General features: G+C 37.2%; 1 long non-coding RNA gene across 1 annotated transcript; it reads right to left on the bottom strand.

Annotated features, from left to right (window-relative positions):
* Positions 1-8,927: 8,927 nt before the first annotated feature.
* Positions 8,928-10,101, bottom strand: LOC133783732 (uncharacterized). The gene is made up of 4 exons (XR_009870935.1): positions 9,961-10,101; positions 9,836-9,867; positions 9,711-9,752; positions 8,928-9,169 (listed from the first exon to the last, which is right to left on the bottom strand). It is a non-coding gene; the product is annotated as an uncharacterized LOC133783732 (long non-coding RNA).
* Between the last annotated feature and the right edge of the window lie 3,036 nt (positions 10,102-13,137).

Here is a 13,137-nt window from a genome sequence, read left to right as displayed (position 1 = left end):
GCGGAGCAGTCAATGACCACGAACTCGAGTAGTTTGGAGACTGTCCGAGACTCTTCTCCTAGGGTGATCACCAGCTCGATCGTCCCTATCGCTGCCGATCCTTCTCTCGAAAAACCATACAGCATCATGGAGGTCGCCTTTAGCTCGGCAACGGTCAAACCCATCTTTTCTAAGGTGGATCAGAATAGGAGGTTCACCGAGCTTCCGTTGTCTACCAACACTCTCCTTACTTTCCGGTTGGCGAGCTGGACTGCTACAACCAAGGGATCATTATGGGGGAATTGGACATGGCCTGCGTCTTCCTCCGTAAAAGTGATCGGTTGCTTCTCTAACCGTTGTTGTTTTGACTGACGCTGCTCCGGGACGAACTCCACCCTGTTGTGAGCCTTTAGTTCATTCACGTATCTCTTCTGGACGCCTCTGCTCGTGCCAGCCATGTGCGAAACTCCAGAGATGGTGGATATCTCTCCTCCAACCACGGGAGGAGGGACGTCCTGATCTATCCGAGACCCGGGCTGACTGGCTGGGGATTCTGGAGCAGGCCGACTCGCTGGGACCCTGTTCCGTGAGTATTGAGCCAAGGGGCCATCTCGGATGAGAGTCTCTATCTCATCTTTGAGATGCCTGCAATCGTCGGTATTGTGGCCGACGTCGTTATGAAAACGGCAGAATTTGGAAGTGTCTCTCTTTCCCTTGTGGTGTTTCAATGGCTCCGGCCTCTTCCAGGGGACCTGAGTAGAGTTGGCCAGGAAGATACTTTCCCTGGACTGGGTGAGTTCGGTATATGTTGCGAACACGGGCTTAAACTTGTCTACAGACTTATTCTTATTTTGGCCGTGCTGATTGTTTTCGCCATTTCCCTTTCTTTTGCCTCCACAGGGCTGGTTGTTCTGTATGACGTCTGGGGTCGCTGCCACGACCTCCGTCCCTACTCCAGCGGGCTGCTCGGGAACCTGGCTGGTTCCTGCGGCTGAGGCTTCTGCTTCTTCCAAGTTTATCCATTCTTGGGCTCTGTTAAGGAATTCGTTAACCGAGCTGACTCCCTTCCTCTGTATATCCTTCCACAGGTCTCCTCCGACAAGGATTCCGGTTCTCATGGCCATGAGCTTGGAGCTATCATCTGCGTCCCTGGCTCGAGCAGCGACATTCGCGAATCTGCTCAAGTAGGCTTTCAGCGTCTCACCGGGCTGCTATCTCACGTTAGCAAGGGAGTCGGTCTGGACTCGGGCGGCCTGGGAGGCGTGGAACGCCCTTTTGAAGTCAGCTGAGAAAGTCTTCCAGGAGCTGATTGACTGTCTTTTACTCTGCTTGAACCACTGTCTGGCAGGTCCGGTCAGTGTGGAAGGGAAGATTAAGCATCGCAGCTCTGGGCCAATGTTATGGGCCATCATTAGGGTGTTGAACATCCCTAAATGGTCCGACGGGTCTCCGTCCCCGTTGAACTTTGACAAGTGAGGCATACGGAAACCAGATGGGTATGCCGTCGCTGCTATGTTGGGGGCGAAGAGTTCCATCTCGTCTCCCGAATCATATTCGTCTTTTTCCTTTTCTGATAGGAGCTTCCTCATTAGTTCTTCCATCTGAGTCAGGCGCTCGAGGGTTTGGTCCTGAGATCCTTGGTTATTCCGGGGCTGCTCGACAGCCCTGGATCCATTGTACATATTAGGTGGGTTATTGCCCCTCCTATCTTGAGATAGGTTATTTGGGACATTCCCTCCGTTACGTACTTCGGACCGCCCCCCCCCCCCCCCCGAGCGAGCCTGACTACCATCTCTAGCTCGATCCTCTCTGTGAGAGTTGAGGTGATCCCGAAGGTCGCCTCCCTGGGTGGTCTGGTGACTTTGTGCCGAACTTAATCGCTGACGCAGGTCTCCTCCAGAGAGATCACTCCGGCGACTACCGGTCCAATGGATCCTGCTGGATAGGCTAGGAGTCCGCCTTTGGCGGTGACGACCTGAGCTTTCCCCTGGCGCCCTGCTACGCCGGGAAGGTCCAGTTGATGGCAAGTCTCTCCTACTACCCCCATAGGCTGGGATGTCTCGGAAGGACCGAGGAGGAGACAGATATCTGATCGGAGAAGGAGGATGCCTGATGGGGGAGGCGATCCTAATTCCGTCTGGACGGATCAAATTCGGTGGGGGCCTTTCGGCTCTGCCAACTTGCTGGTCCCGCGCCGGGCGATCTGGACGAGGCGCAGGACGGTCTTCGGGGACGGGCTGATGTCGTGGGCCCTCCCCGGATCTCCTTCGGGAATTTTCTTGAGCTCTCCTGGGCGTCCTCGAGGATGGTTGAGAGCTAGGAGTTGACGTCCTAACCGAACGGCTGTATTGCTGTTGTCCGGTCCCAGGCATTTCCCTGAAGTTTGCCTCTTGATGGTGCGATGAAGGGGTGGATTTGGCTGCTGGAAGTCTATCCGAACGACTTTGCCTGGACCGATTACCCCGGCGAGACTTAGGAGCCTCACCTTGCCTCTCTCCAACGTTAACATTGGTTGTGAGAGGGGGTAGTCGGGCCAGGATATCCTGGATTTGCTGACTAGCTGTTGCTAACTGGCTCCTCAGCTGAGCGTTCTCCATCTCCACCGCAGTATAATAACACGGGTTCGGATTAGGTGGCCGGGGCGCCGAACTACCAGTATCGTCTTGGCCCGCCGGCTGCTTCCCTGGCCGCTGCTGGACTTCAGGAATTTGTTCATCAGGGATGGCGGTATGATGAGCCTCCTGCCCATCATGTTGTTCTGTCTCGTTGCCATGCCTGGATCGAGTAGTCACCATAGTTGGATGTTTGCAGCAGCACTAATTGAACTTGCTCTCAATGAAAGCACCAAACTGTTGACACGGTTCTTCGGGAACAGGTAATTAAGAGAAGGAGAGAAAGGGATTAGTGCCAAACGTAGAACCGTAACAGATATAAGATCTTAGAGAATGAAATAGGTGACTCAAGACACGGTTTTTAAGTGGTTCAAAGGTTAAAATCCTTCTGCTCCACTAGTCAATATTATTGATATCTTCTGGATATGTGGTTACAAAGTATATATCTTTCCAGGGACTATTTTTTCCAACCCCTATCAACTCCCAGGGTCTCCATATTTATAGGAGAAGGCACCTGGAAGTTGGTAAGGAGGTCATCCAGTGACCTTCTTATTTGTCATATCAACTCTGTGACATTCATGATTAATTCCTAAACCTGACACATAAGTGTGGTCAAATCGATAGGTAAGGAGATAATGGGCCGCACGGCCCAACCCAGCCGTGGGTGTCTGAACACGCACGTTCCTGCTGTGTGTCTGAGAAGTCAGGGAGATATCGGACACGTGATGTCAGATATATGCACGTTTACATGTGATGCAACGCAGATGCCTCTGTAATAATTCATTATGGATGTATTTTTGAAAATTCGATCAAATATGCAAATAAAGGATTTTACAATTATTTATAAGGAAAAACATAATATTTTTGTTCTAAGCATTGGATGTGTACAATTTAATGACACATCTTACACAAAGAATATTATGTTTTGCAAAATGAAGAACAAAGTGCATATTATCTAACAATCCAAAATATGAGATATTAAAGATGAAACACATATATGAGGAAGAAAAATCCATAAACTTTGTTGCATTACAAGGGAAATCAACATACAACATAAATATTATCTAGTTACAAGTTGCTTCATCATGATCTTAATAATCTTATGAAAAAGATTAGAAGCACATAACTAGAATAGAAATTACAAACATAAATAGGAAAATTTGGAAAAGGAACCCCCAAATTATCATCTAAGAACACATAGAAAATTAACCAAAAAGAAGAAGAAGATGAAGAGAATGGAGGCTCTTCCAAGTGTAGGAAGTTTGTGGTATGACCCCTCCTAAAAAATAAGCACTCCTAAATGGTCTTGAAAATTCCCTATTTATAGCCAAAATGAGAGTATTAAAATAATCAATTTAAATTAAATAAATTGATTAAATTAATAATAATATGGAAAATAGGGATAAATTTTAGGTGTAATGATGATTTTGGGGTAAAATGTGTAGAAAAGTTTGGGTAAAAATGTGGTATTTTTAAACAAAAGGGACAAGGAAACAAGGTGCAATTTATGGGCTCAAGAAAAACAAGGGAAAAAATGGCTTGGTCGCTGCTGGTGGCAAGCTTCGTCTGGCATGGGCCAGAGGCTGCTGGGCTTGGTGGTGGGCCTGGTGTCAGTCGGCTGGGAAACTGAAGGAGGCTACTGGCTGGGGATTGAAGCAGCCGGCCCAGGAGGAGCTGGCAGGCGTGGGTGGGCTTTGGCTGGGAGGAGTACACGGGCTGGCTGGGAGCAGCTGGAGGTGTGATTAGGCCTGGATCTTCTGGAGGGCTGCTGGGTGAGTTTGGCTGGAGAAAGTGGCATGGGCCGAAGGTAACGCTTGGGAGGAGTGGGCTTCGGGTGGGCCTGGCTGAGATGAAGTAGGCGGGCCCAAGAGGTGGGAAGGCATGCCTAGGCGTGGCTGGACAGGGAGGCTTCGGCCAATAAGCTTCTCGTGGCTGGTGAGCCTTTGTTTTCAAAATTGCCATTTTTTTTTCTTTCTTTTCCTTACTTTTCAAAGCCCAAAGAAAAATAAACATAAATTAAAGCAAAATCAAATATTTTCAATTATAAAATAAATCATATTAATTCATTGAAAATATTAATTAAAACTTAATTTAATTTAACATCTAGTTTCAATAGAACACACATTTTTTTACTTCTAACTAGACACAATAATTTAAATAATTAACTACAATATTTTACAACAAAATAACTGTAAAAACACAAAAAAATATATAAAATCAAAATAAACCCAATAAATTCAAAATTGCTTTAAAACTTAATAAATTAATTAAAGACTCAAGCATTAAACAACAATTAGCACATAAAAAGTGGTAAAATAACTCTATTTTGTAGAGTTATCAGAGCGCGAGAAACGAAGAAGACTCTTGTCGAAGATAATTTGGACAAAAAAATTGAAGAAAGAGTTGCAAGGGTTTTAAAGTAAAGTAGGAAATTTTTTTATGTGTTGTTATAAGTTACTAATTTAATCTATCATTAGTTTGTTTTGCAGAATGAACTAAATGACAAAGTTACTAACATTTAGCTAAAAATAATGAAAAAAATACTAAGATTAAAGTTGAATGACATACCACCGCTGCTGAAGAAGTTTTTCATGAAATGAAGTAGATCTGCGAACCTTGTGAGGAAGAATGAGTTTATATATAGGTCTGGAACCTTTTCTCTGCGACTGCAGAGAAAGAAAGACTTTTCTCTACTGTTTTCTTAAAAAAACCACAGAAAAAAATATTGTAATTTTTCAAAACTTTTACCAAGCATAACTTTGTGCTCGGTTGTCTATTTTGAGTATTTTTTTTAACATTGATATTTTTTCGAGATCTATCCAAAGAAAATATTTTCTTTGAATATATCTTAAAAAAATATCAAAGTTAAAAAGAACACCCAAAACGGATAACTGAGCACAAAGTTATGCTTGGTAAAAGTTTTGAAAAAAGTCTTTCTTTCTCTGCGGTTTTCTTAAAAAGCCGCGGAGAAAAGTAGTGCAACTTTTCTCTGCGCTTTTTTTTAAGAAAACCGCAGAGAAAAAGTTTCCACTTCCCACATTTCCTACTTTACATGGGGCTTTTAAAAAAAACCGCAGTAACATAGTTCCTAAGAGTCTTTCAATCCTTTTCTCTGTGCTATTTATTTTAGATTGAAAAAAAAGCGCAGAGAAACCCTATATTTGTAGTAGTGATAGTTCTAAAGACTAGAGATATGTGCCTACAAGTTGGTATTGTTATTTAATAATAGAAAATGAAAAGTACTTTTCGATAAAATAAATGGATCCCATAATTTCAGACATTTTTAAAAACTTCTTCACATAAAAAAATTGAGGTTATAATTTTTTTGTATGCCAAAAACAGAAAGGATCAATAAAACTTGAGAAATTCTATAAAGTATTAAGGTTTGAGAAAAAAAATATTACAGTAGTAAAATGACAGAGGACGAAACAAACAACCGATATAATGCACAAATAATAATAAAAATACTATAATACCTGTTTTTCAGTTAAATTTAATAATTTTCAAATGGTAAATAGGGTGTAGGAACTAAATTGTAGTATTTCCTAGAAAATTGGGTCCTATGTGCTACAAAATTTAAAATTGGGACTAAAGAGTTACTATTGTAAGAAAAGAGGGAACTCAAGTGCTATTTGCCATAATTAAAAGAATTAGTTTTAATTTAGAAGCAATTATATATAAGATTCATACAAAATAAGCTTACTATAATAATAATAATATAAAGTCCACTTAATTAAACTTGTACACCTTATATACAAGCCGGTAATCCGGGCCAAAACCGTGCCCAAATTAATGATTTTGGTGGCTCGAATTACCGGCTTGTATACTTAAATGGTATCTCTTGTAATCTATCATTAGCCATTTGACTCTCAATGAAATCTATTTCTCATTCAAAAAAAAATTAAACTCGTACACCTAGACCTACTCCTACGCATATATATACAAATAGTTTTTGTTGACGATGTTTTTCATCAACTAAAGTAAGAGCAATTAAGCAAAATAAATAGTTTAGACAGAAAACAAGAATGGAGATTTTTTACATGGTTCAGCAGTTAAAAATATCTAGTCTACGAGTCACTTTAATTAAGATAATATGTGTTAAAGCCTAAAGGTCGTTTCACAAAGATTGAGTACAAAATTTGTGCGTAAAAATTACAAGTGAACAATCCTAGGTATATATAGACTAGGTTCAGATTATTTTCCCACAATTTTAGGGAAGTTACATAACATTACATATTTGAATTTGAAATATTTTGAATCCCTAAAGAATTGGTTTGACTAGGCAATACATAAAACAATTCAATAATTATAGGCTTTAATTACTCAAATGAATAGCCTCACATCTTTAAAGATATGCTTTCGAGTCTACCCTGACAATCTTCAAGGTGACACCTGGAATGTTGCCCGAGCCAATAGCTACCAACCTTCTGAGGTCAGTCTCTTGCCACGGTCTGACCTTTCGAGCGGACCCTCCATTTCGCGCCGAAATGGTTAAGCAGCATCAAAAATATTGAAAATACATATATTCGAGCATAATTCAGTTATTTCGAGATAATTTAATGGTCCTGAAATTTGGGGTATAAGAGGTTTTAATATGAAAGATATATATAGGGACGTAGAATCTTTTTCATGCTATCTGTCTACAAGAGAGATAAGCAGAACTGACAGGCGAGATGAAGTCTAGAAATTTAGTACCACTACATCACTTTGTATGTGTTGGTTACATCTGTATTTATGACACTTTTATCCAAAATCTAGGTGGGTTATGAAAAGTTATTAAAAAATTAGAAGAAATCTTTTTTCATGCCTAGAGATAAACTTGATTAGTAAAATTTTCACAAATATAAATATTCACTTGACTTAAGTAAAGTAAGATTCCCTTTTAACTCGAACTGCAAAAACATTAATTTGCAACCAATCTTATAACAAATTTTGTTGTATCACCTTCACATTTGAAATCACTTCTAGATCTTTCTCGAAAATTTAACTTTCTTTCTACCAAGAAAGAGTTGTTTAATCTTCTCCCGAAGTCGATTGACTTCTCTTTATCCAAAAGAAATTTGGACAAATTGAATGCATAAAGTGCAAAACCTAGAAGAAGAAAAAAAAACATGTTATAATATTATTTTTATATCTCACTATACTTTGAAATTATAATTTACCAAACATATGATAATTTTATATTTTAGTCATTTTTTCTACAGTATTGCTAAAGTTGATTATTGAATAAGTTAATACAATTCCAACCAAACTAGTTCTAATTACTTGTGGGGTAAAATAGTGCATACAAAAATTAAGTGGAGTTGATTCATTATAATGGGATTTTGTCTTGAAGTAAACATGTGTTTTGCATTGATAAAGGTCTCTATTCCATAGTTCTAAAAAGTAGAGATATGTACCTATTATACGTCCCTACAAGTTGGTATTGTTATTTAATAATAAAAATTGAAAAGTACTTGTCAATAAAATAAATGGATCCCATAATTTCATAACTATTCATGTTTTCGGTGCAGTAAATTTTTCATAATTTTTTAAAATCTTCGTCACATAAAAAAATTGAGGTTATAACTTCTTCGTATGCCAAAAACATAAATGAGCAATAACACTAGAGAAATTTTCTAAAGTATTAACGTTTGACAAAAAAAATATTACAGTAATAAAATGACGGAGAACGAAACAAACAGCCGATATAATGCACAAATAATATTAAAAAAAATACTATAATTACTGTTTTTTCTTTTAAATTTAATAATTTTTAAATGGTAAATAGGGTGTAGGAACTAAATTGTAGTATTTCCTAGAAAATTGGGACCTATATGCTTCAAAATTTAAAATTGGGACTAAAGAGATGTTATTGTAAGAAAAGAGGGAACTCAAGTGCAATTTTACCCATAATAAAAAGAATTGGTTTTAATTTTGGAGAAATTATATATAAGATTCATAAAAAATAAACTTACTGTAATAATAATATAAACTCCACGTAATTAAACTCGTACACCTTATAAACTAGTTGGTAATCCAGGCCACCACCATGCCCAACTTTACGATTCAGAGGCCCGAATTATCGACTTGTATCTTACCTTAAATGGTATCTCTTGTAATCTGTCATTAGCCATTTGGCTCTCAATGAAATCTATTTCTCATTCAAAAAAAAAAATTAAAAATTAAACTCGTACACATACACCTAGACCTACTCCTATGCATATATATACAAATAGTTTTTGTTGATGATGTTTTTCGTCAACTAAAGAGAAATTAAGCAAAATAAATAGTTTAGATAGTGTAACGCCCTACTTTCTCAAAAATTATCGAGAACACAACGTTGGGTCATAATCCTAAATATTGCTCTTTTATTGAATAAAAAACTTGAAAATAATTACATACATGGATCCATGGTTTTAATAATAATTGTCTTTAACATAAAAATGAGCAACATTTAAATAAAACTTTAAAATAACATTTCTTTAATAAAAATAAATAAATTGGCCCGCTTGATCTTCCTCGACTATATGGTCCCCACGAGTACATCACGAAGGTCTTAGGTTCCACTCGCCACCGGCCTTTCTATCCTTAATTTTCTGCACAACAACATCATAAGGAGTGAGCTTCTAAGGCCAGTAAGGAAAATACAAACAAGAGTTAGTCATATAATCATATAATCAAACATAACATAAATTCACAAGAGCCATACAAACACAAAACTCTAAGTCATATCATAACTTAAGTCATAATTCTAAATCATAATCTAAGCCATAAATCATAAACCATAAGTCATAGATCATAAATCATAGGTCATAAGTCATATTCATAACTATAGGCCATAGGTCATAAATCATAATCATAATTATAGGTCATAATAACAAGTCAGATATAATAAAAAGATAAGTGTTTATACAAGGGTGGCAAGCCCTGGACAAAAGTCCATCATACACCGGACATCACTTAGGTCCGTCATAAAGTTTTGGCAACCGAGCCTACCAGACATAGTCTGTCATACATCATTGGACACCTTAGGTCCAGACACACTTACCCATTTATTGTACCTGAAATGTTAGGTCATACAAACATAAACTACATCATAAACTAAGTCATAATACTAAACTATCTAATTTTTCTTACCAAAAACTGGAATATTGGAGACAAGAGCGGGATTGGGAACTCCTAAAACCAAACATAAGAAAACCATAAGTTCCTAAAGAAATGAAGTTGAAGAGAAGATCTAAACCATCGATATAAGAACTCACCGAAAACTTTATGTTTCAAAGGAATTAAACACCTAACCAAAAGTCACTATCACAAGTTAGGATTTGAAGAAAAAATGAAAGAATAAGAAGAAACTATATGAACTAAACCTGAAGATAATGGATACCTTGGATAGCTTAGAACCTCGATCTATACCTCGAACACCAAAATCACACAAAACTTACTTCCCAAGCATTTATAAAAGCTTTAGATTTGAAAGTTTTAACCCCAAAACCCTAGTGTTTCACTCTAGAATAATCTTAGCAGCTTGGAGGCTCTGAATTGTGCTTGAAGATGAAGAAAAAAATGGTTGAGTACTAGGTCCTATTTATAGAGTTCAAGGTGTGAAACTAACTCCCATTTCAATTAATAAATAAATTATTAAAAATATGAATAAATTTGAATTATCTGTTCAACAGATGCCCAGAACTCGGTCAAAAACGTTCAGGAACAAGTCAATGTTGTTAAGGGCTGTTTCTAGTTTAGAATTCTACGAAATTCAAAAATTGGCCACTGGAGCCGATATATCGCCCCTACCATGATCTTGAGGGTTCGTGATTTCGTTTGTGCGAATTCGACGTGTTTTCTATATCAATCATAGGCGATATATTGGCTCTTATAGCTACGATATATCGGCATACGCTGATAATTTAAACACATTTTTGCACATTTCAATATAATTTCAAATTAATTAAAAACTACTTTGACTGAGTAAAACATGATCCTAACAGATAATAGAAGGTTCTGGAGCTTCTGGATCTTTCTTTTAATTAAACTATTCATAAAAAAAAAATCCTAAATCCTCAATACATAATTTGTTTTTGATACGAAAGATATATAGGGTCATAGACTCATTTTCATGCTAGCTGGCTACAAGAGAAATAAGCAGAACAACAGACGAGACTAAGACTAGAAGTTTAGTATCACAGCACTATATCATTGTGTATGTGTTGGTTGCATCTATATTTATGATACTTTTATCCATAAGCTTGGTAGGTTATGAAAAGTTATTCAAAAATTGAAAGGACATCTTTTTCCATTGTCTAATCACATGTATGGATTGGAAATATTGCTGAGTGTGGGACTAGCTAGGACTACATTTTCATCTTGTTTCAATCCAAATATTAATTATACTTTGGAAATAATTTCACATGAATATTAATTATACTCTAGTCCTTTTCACATGATTGACTCACATTATTCCCATAAAAACAATAAACTTTTTATTGTGTTTCTTTGGAATGATTTTTTTTATGAAATTGTAGTTGTAGATCATTTGAACCAGTGCATTTTCAAATTTTTAATGCAAGATGAAATGAAAGACATCTGATAAATCATTTGAGGAGAGATCTAATATTTGGATTTTAGTAAGATGACAGACTTGGTGGTGCTGTATTTTATTTTCATAAAATTTATTTGATTTTATGCTAAGAAAAACCAATTTGTTTGACTTTTTTACAATCAATCCATGATGGTATTGGTCCTTTTAATATATTTTCGTCTAAATTCAGAATCTTTAACGAAGTACATACTTCAATGGAGTTGTATTTAAAATAAAATAAAGGTAACATTTAGTGACAACATTTTAGTCACAACATATATTTTGTGTGACTAAATGCCACTTTTAGTAACAACAAAAAATTATTTGTGATTAAAAAGTCATATTTAATCACAAGTTGTCACTAATGTAGTTTTAGTCACAACCTATTATTTTTAGTAATAAAGTTTGTTGTGACCAAAAATACATTTAGTGACAACAAATTGTGATTTTTGTGACTAATACTTTTAGCTACAGACTTTTTAGTGATGACTTAGGTAATAATTTTTCTTTTGTCACAAATTTTTTATTTTTAGTCACAAAATTTATTATGACTAAAACTAAGATTTTTTGTAGCTCAGTTGTAAAGCTTCAATATTTCTCATAGTAATTAAACTTGGAATATCTCCAGACAACATTTCCATATAAATGATTATATGAAATATCAAGAATTATCATTGACTCCTCATTATTTGCTTCACATAGAAAAGACGTAAATCACTCGACTTATTTTATAAAGAGACAAATGAGTTGCAGTACTGCACAGAGAAGGTGAAATGAAACCTTCGAATTATCTAAGTATTCCATTATGTTTGGTGCAGTATAGGACTATATTAATGAAGTATAAAATAAGAGTAATATTAGACACATACTTAAATTGCACACACTTTTTTACACAAAATAATGTGTATTGGATCACATAACTCCTAGCCACCAAAGGCCCTTCTTTGGAACAAATGATTGAAATACCTCATGTTAAGCTTTGTAAATCCCGAGCCCCTCACAATTACCATGAGTCTACCATGTTACCATGACCCAATGACACAAAGTTGGATCAATTTGTAGAAAAGATAATGCGCCCAATAGAGGTTGATAAATTTGAGGCCCAAAACACAATATTCCATGATCCATTAATCAGACCTCTCCAATTGAACACCTTGCTTCATGGCCTAGAAAATGCAGAGCCACTCTTTGCATCACTCCAATAATCCAACCAGGACCATACGACCCCAGTTCCATAAAGAATCTATTGATTTACCAGCCTTCAAACGCCCAGAAACCACAACTCCCTTTATGAGGGGAAAAGTGAAACAGGCTCTTCCTCAAGAAAGGCAAGCAACTGGGCAAAGAAAGGATCCTCTACCTAAAGCAACCCGAGAAGATCCTTTACTCGATCAGGTCAGTGCAGTACCCTTCCCAATTCGAATTGAGAATGAAGGATAAGAAAGTTGTAACGCCTTGGATAGCCAAGACTGTTACACTGTGCATTTCCAATTGTGATGGACTCGCTAATCGAGTCATTTGGACCTAAACGTGTAACTGAAAGTAATTAACGGTTTAGGGTCAAAAAATTTGGTCAAACGAGTATTTATTTTCATTAAAAAGTTTAAGTTCGTATATGGGACCCCAAAATAAATGTTTAAGGGTTAGTTACAACTCAAAATGATACAACAGGCCGACCTAAGCAGAAAAAATTATGGTTCGACCCTAGTTCCTCTGTGAACCCCCGGCCGTGGCAGTCAATGTAACGACCCAAAATTACTAATAAGGCTTAAGGACCTTGATTAGTGTGCCTGGAGGGCATAATTGGAAGTTATGAGAATTAATGGTAAGAAAGCATGTTTATGGGTACTGGATAAGCATGCGGGCCCTGTTTGGATGGTAAGGGCATGTTGACGCCGTTTTTCGTCAACAGATAAAAGAAGAGAGCACGTAAACAATTAAAGACAATGACTAAAACAAACAAACGAATCAGACACACGGTTT

The sequence above is a fragment of the Humulus lupulus genome, chromosome 6 (assembly GCF_963169125.1).
Source record: "Humulus lupulus chromosome 6, drHumLupu1.1, whole genome shotgun sequence".
NCBI lineage: Eukaryota > Viridiplantae > Streptophyta > Magnoliopsida > Rosales > Cannabaceae > Humulus > Humulus lupulus.
Note: the sequence above shows the minus strand (reverse complement) of the source record. Positions and strands in the feature narration are given on the sequence as shown.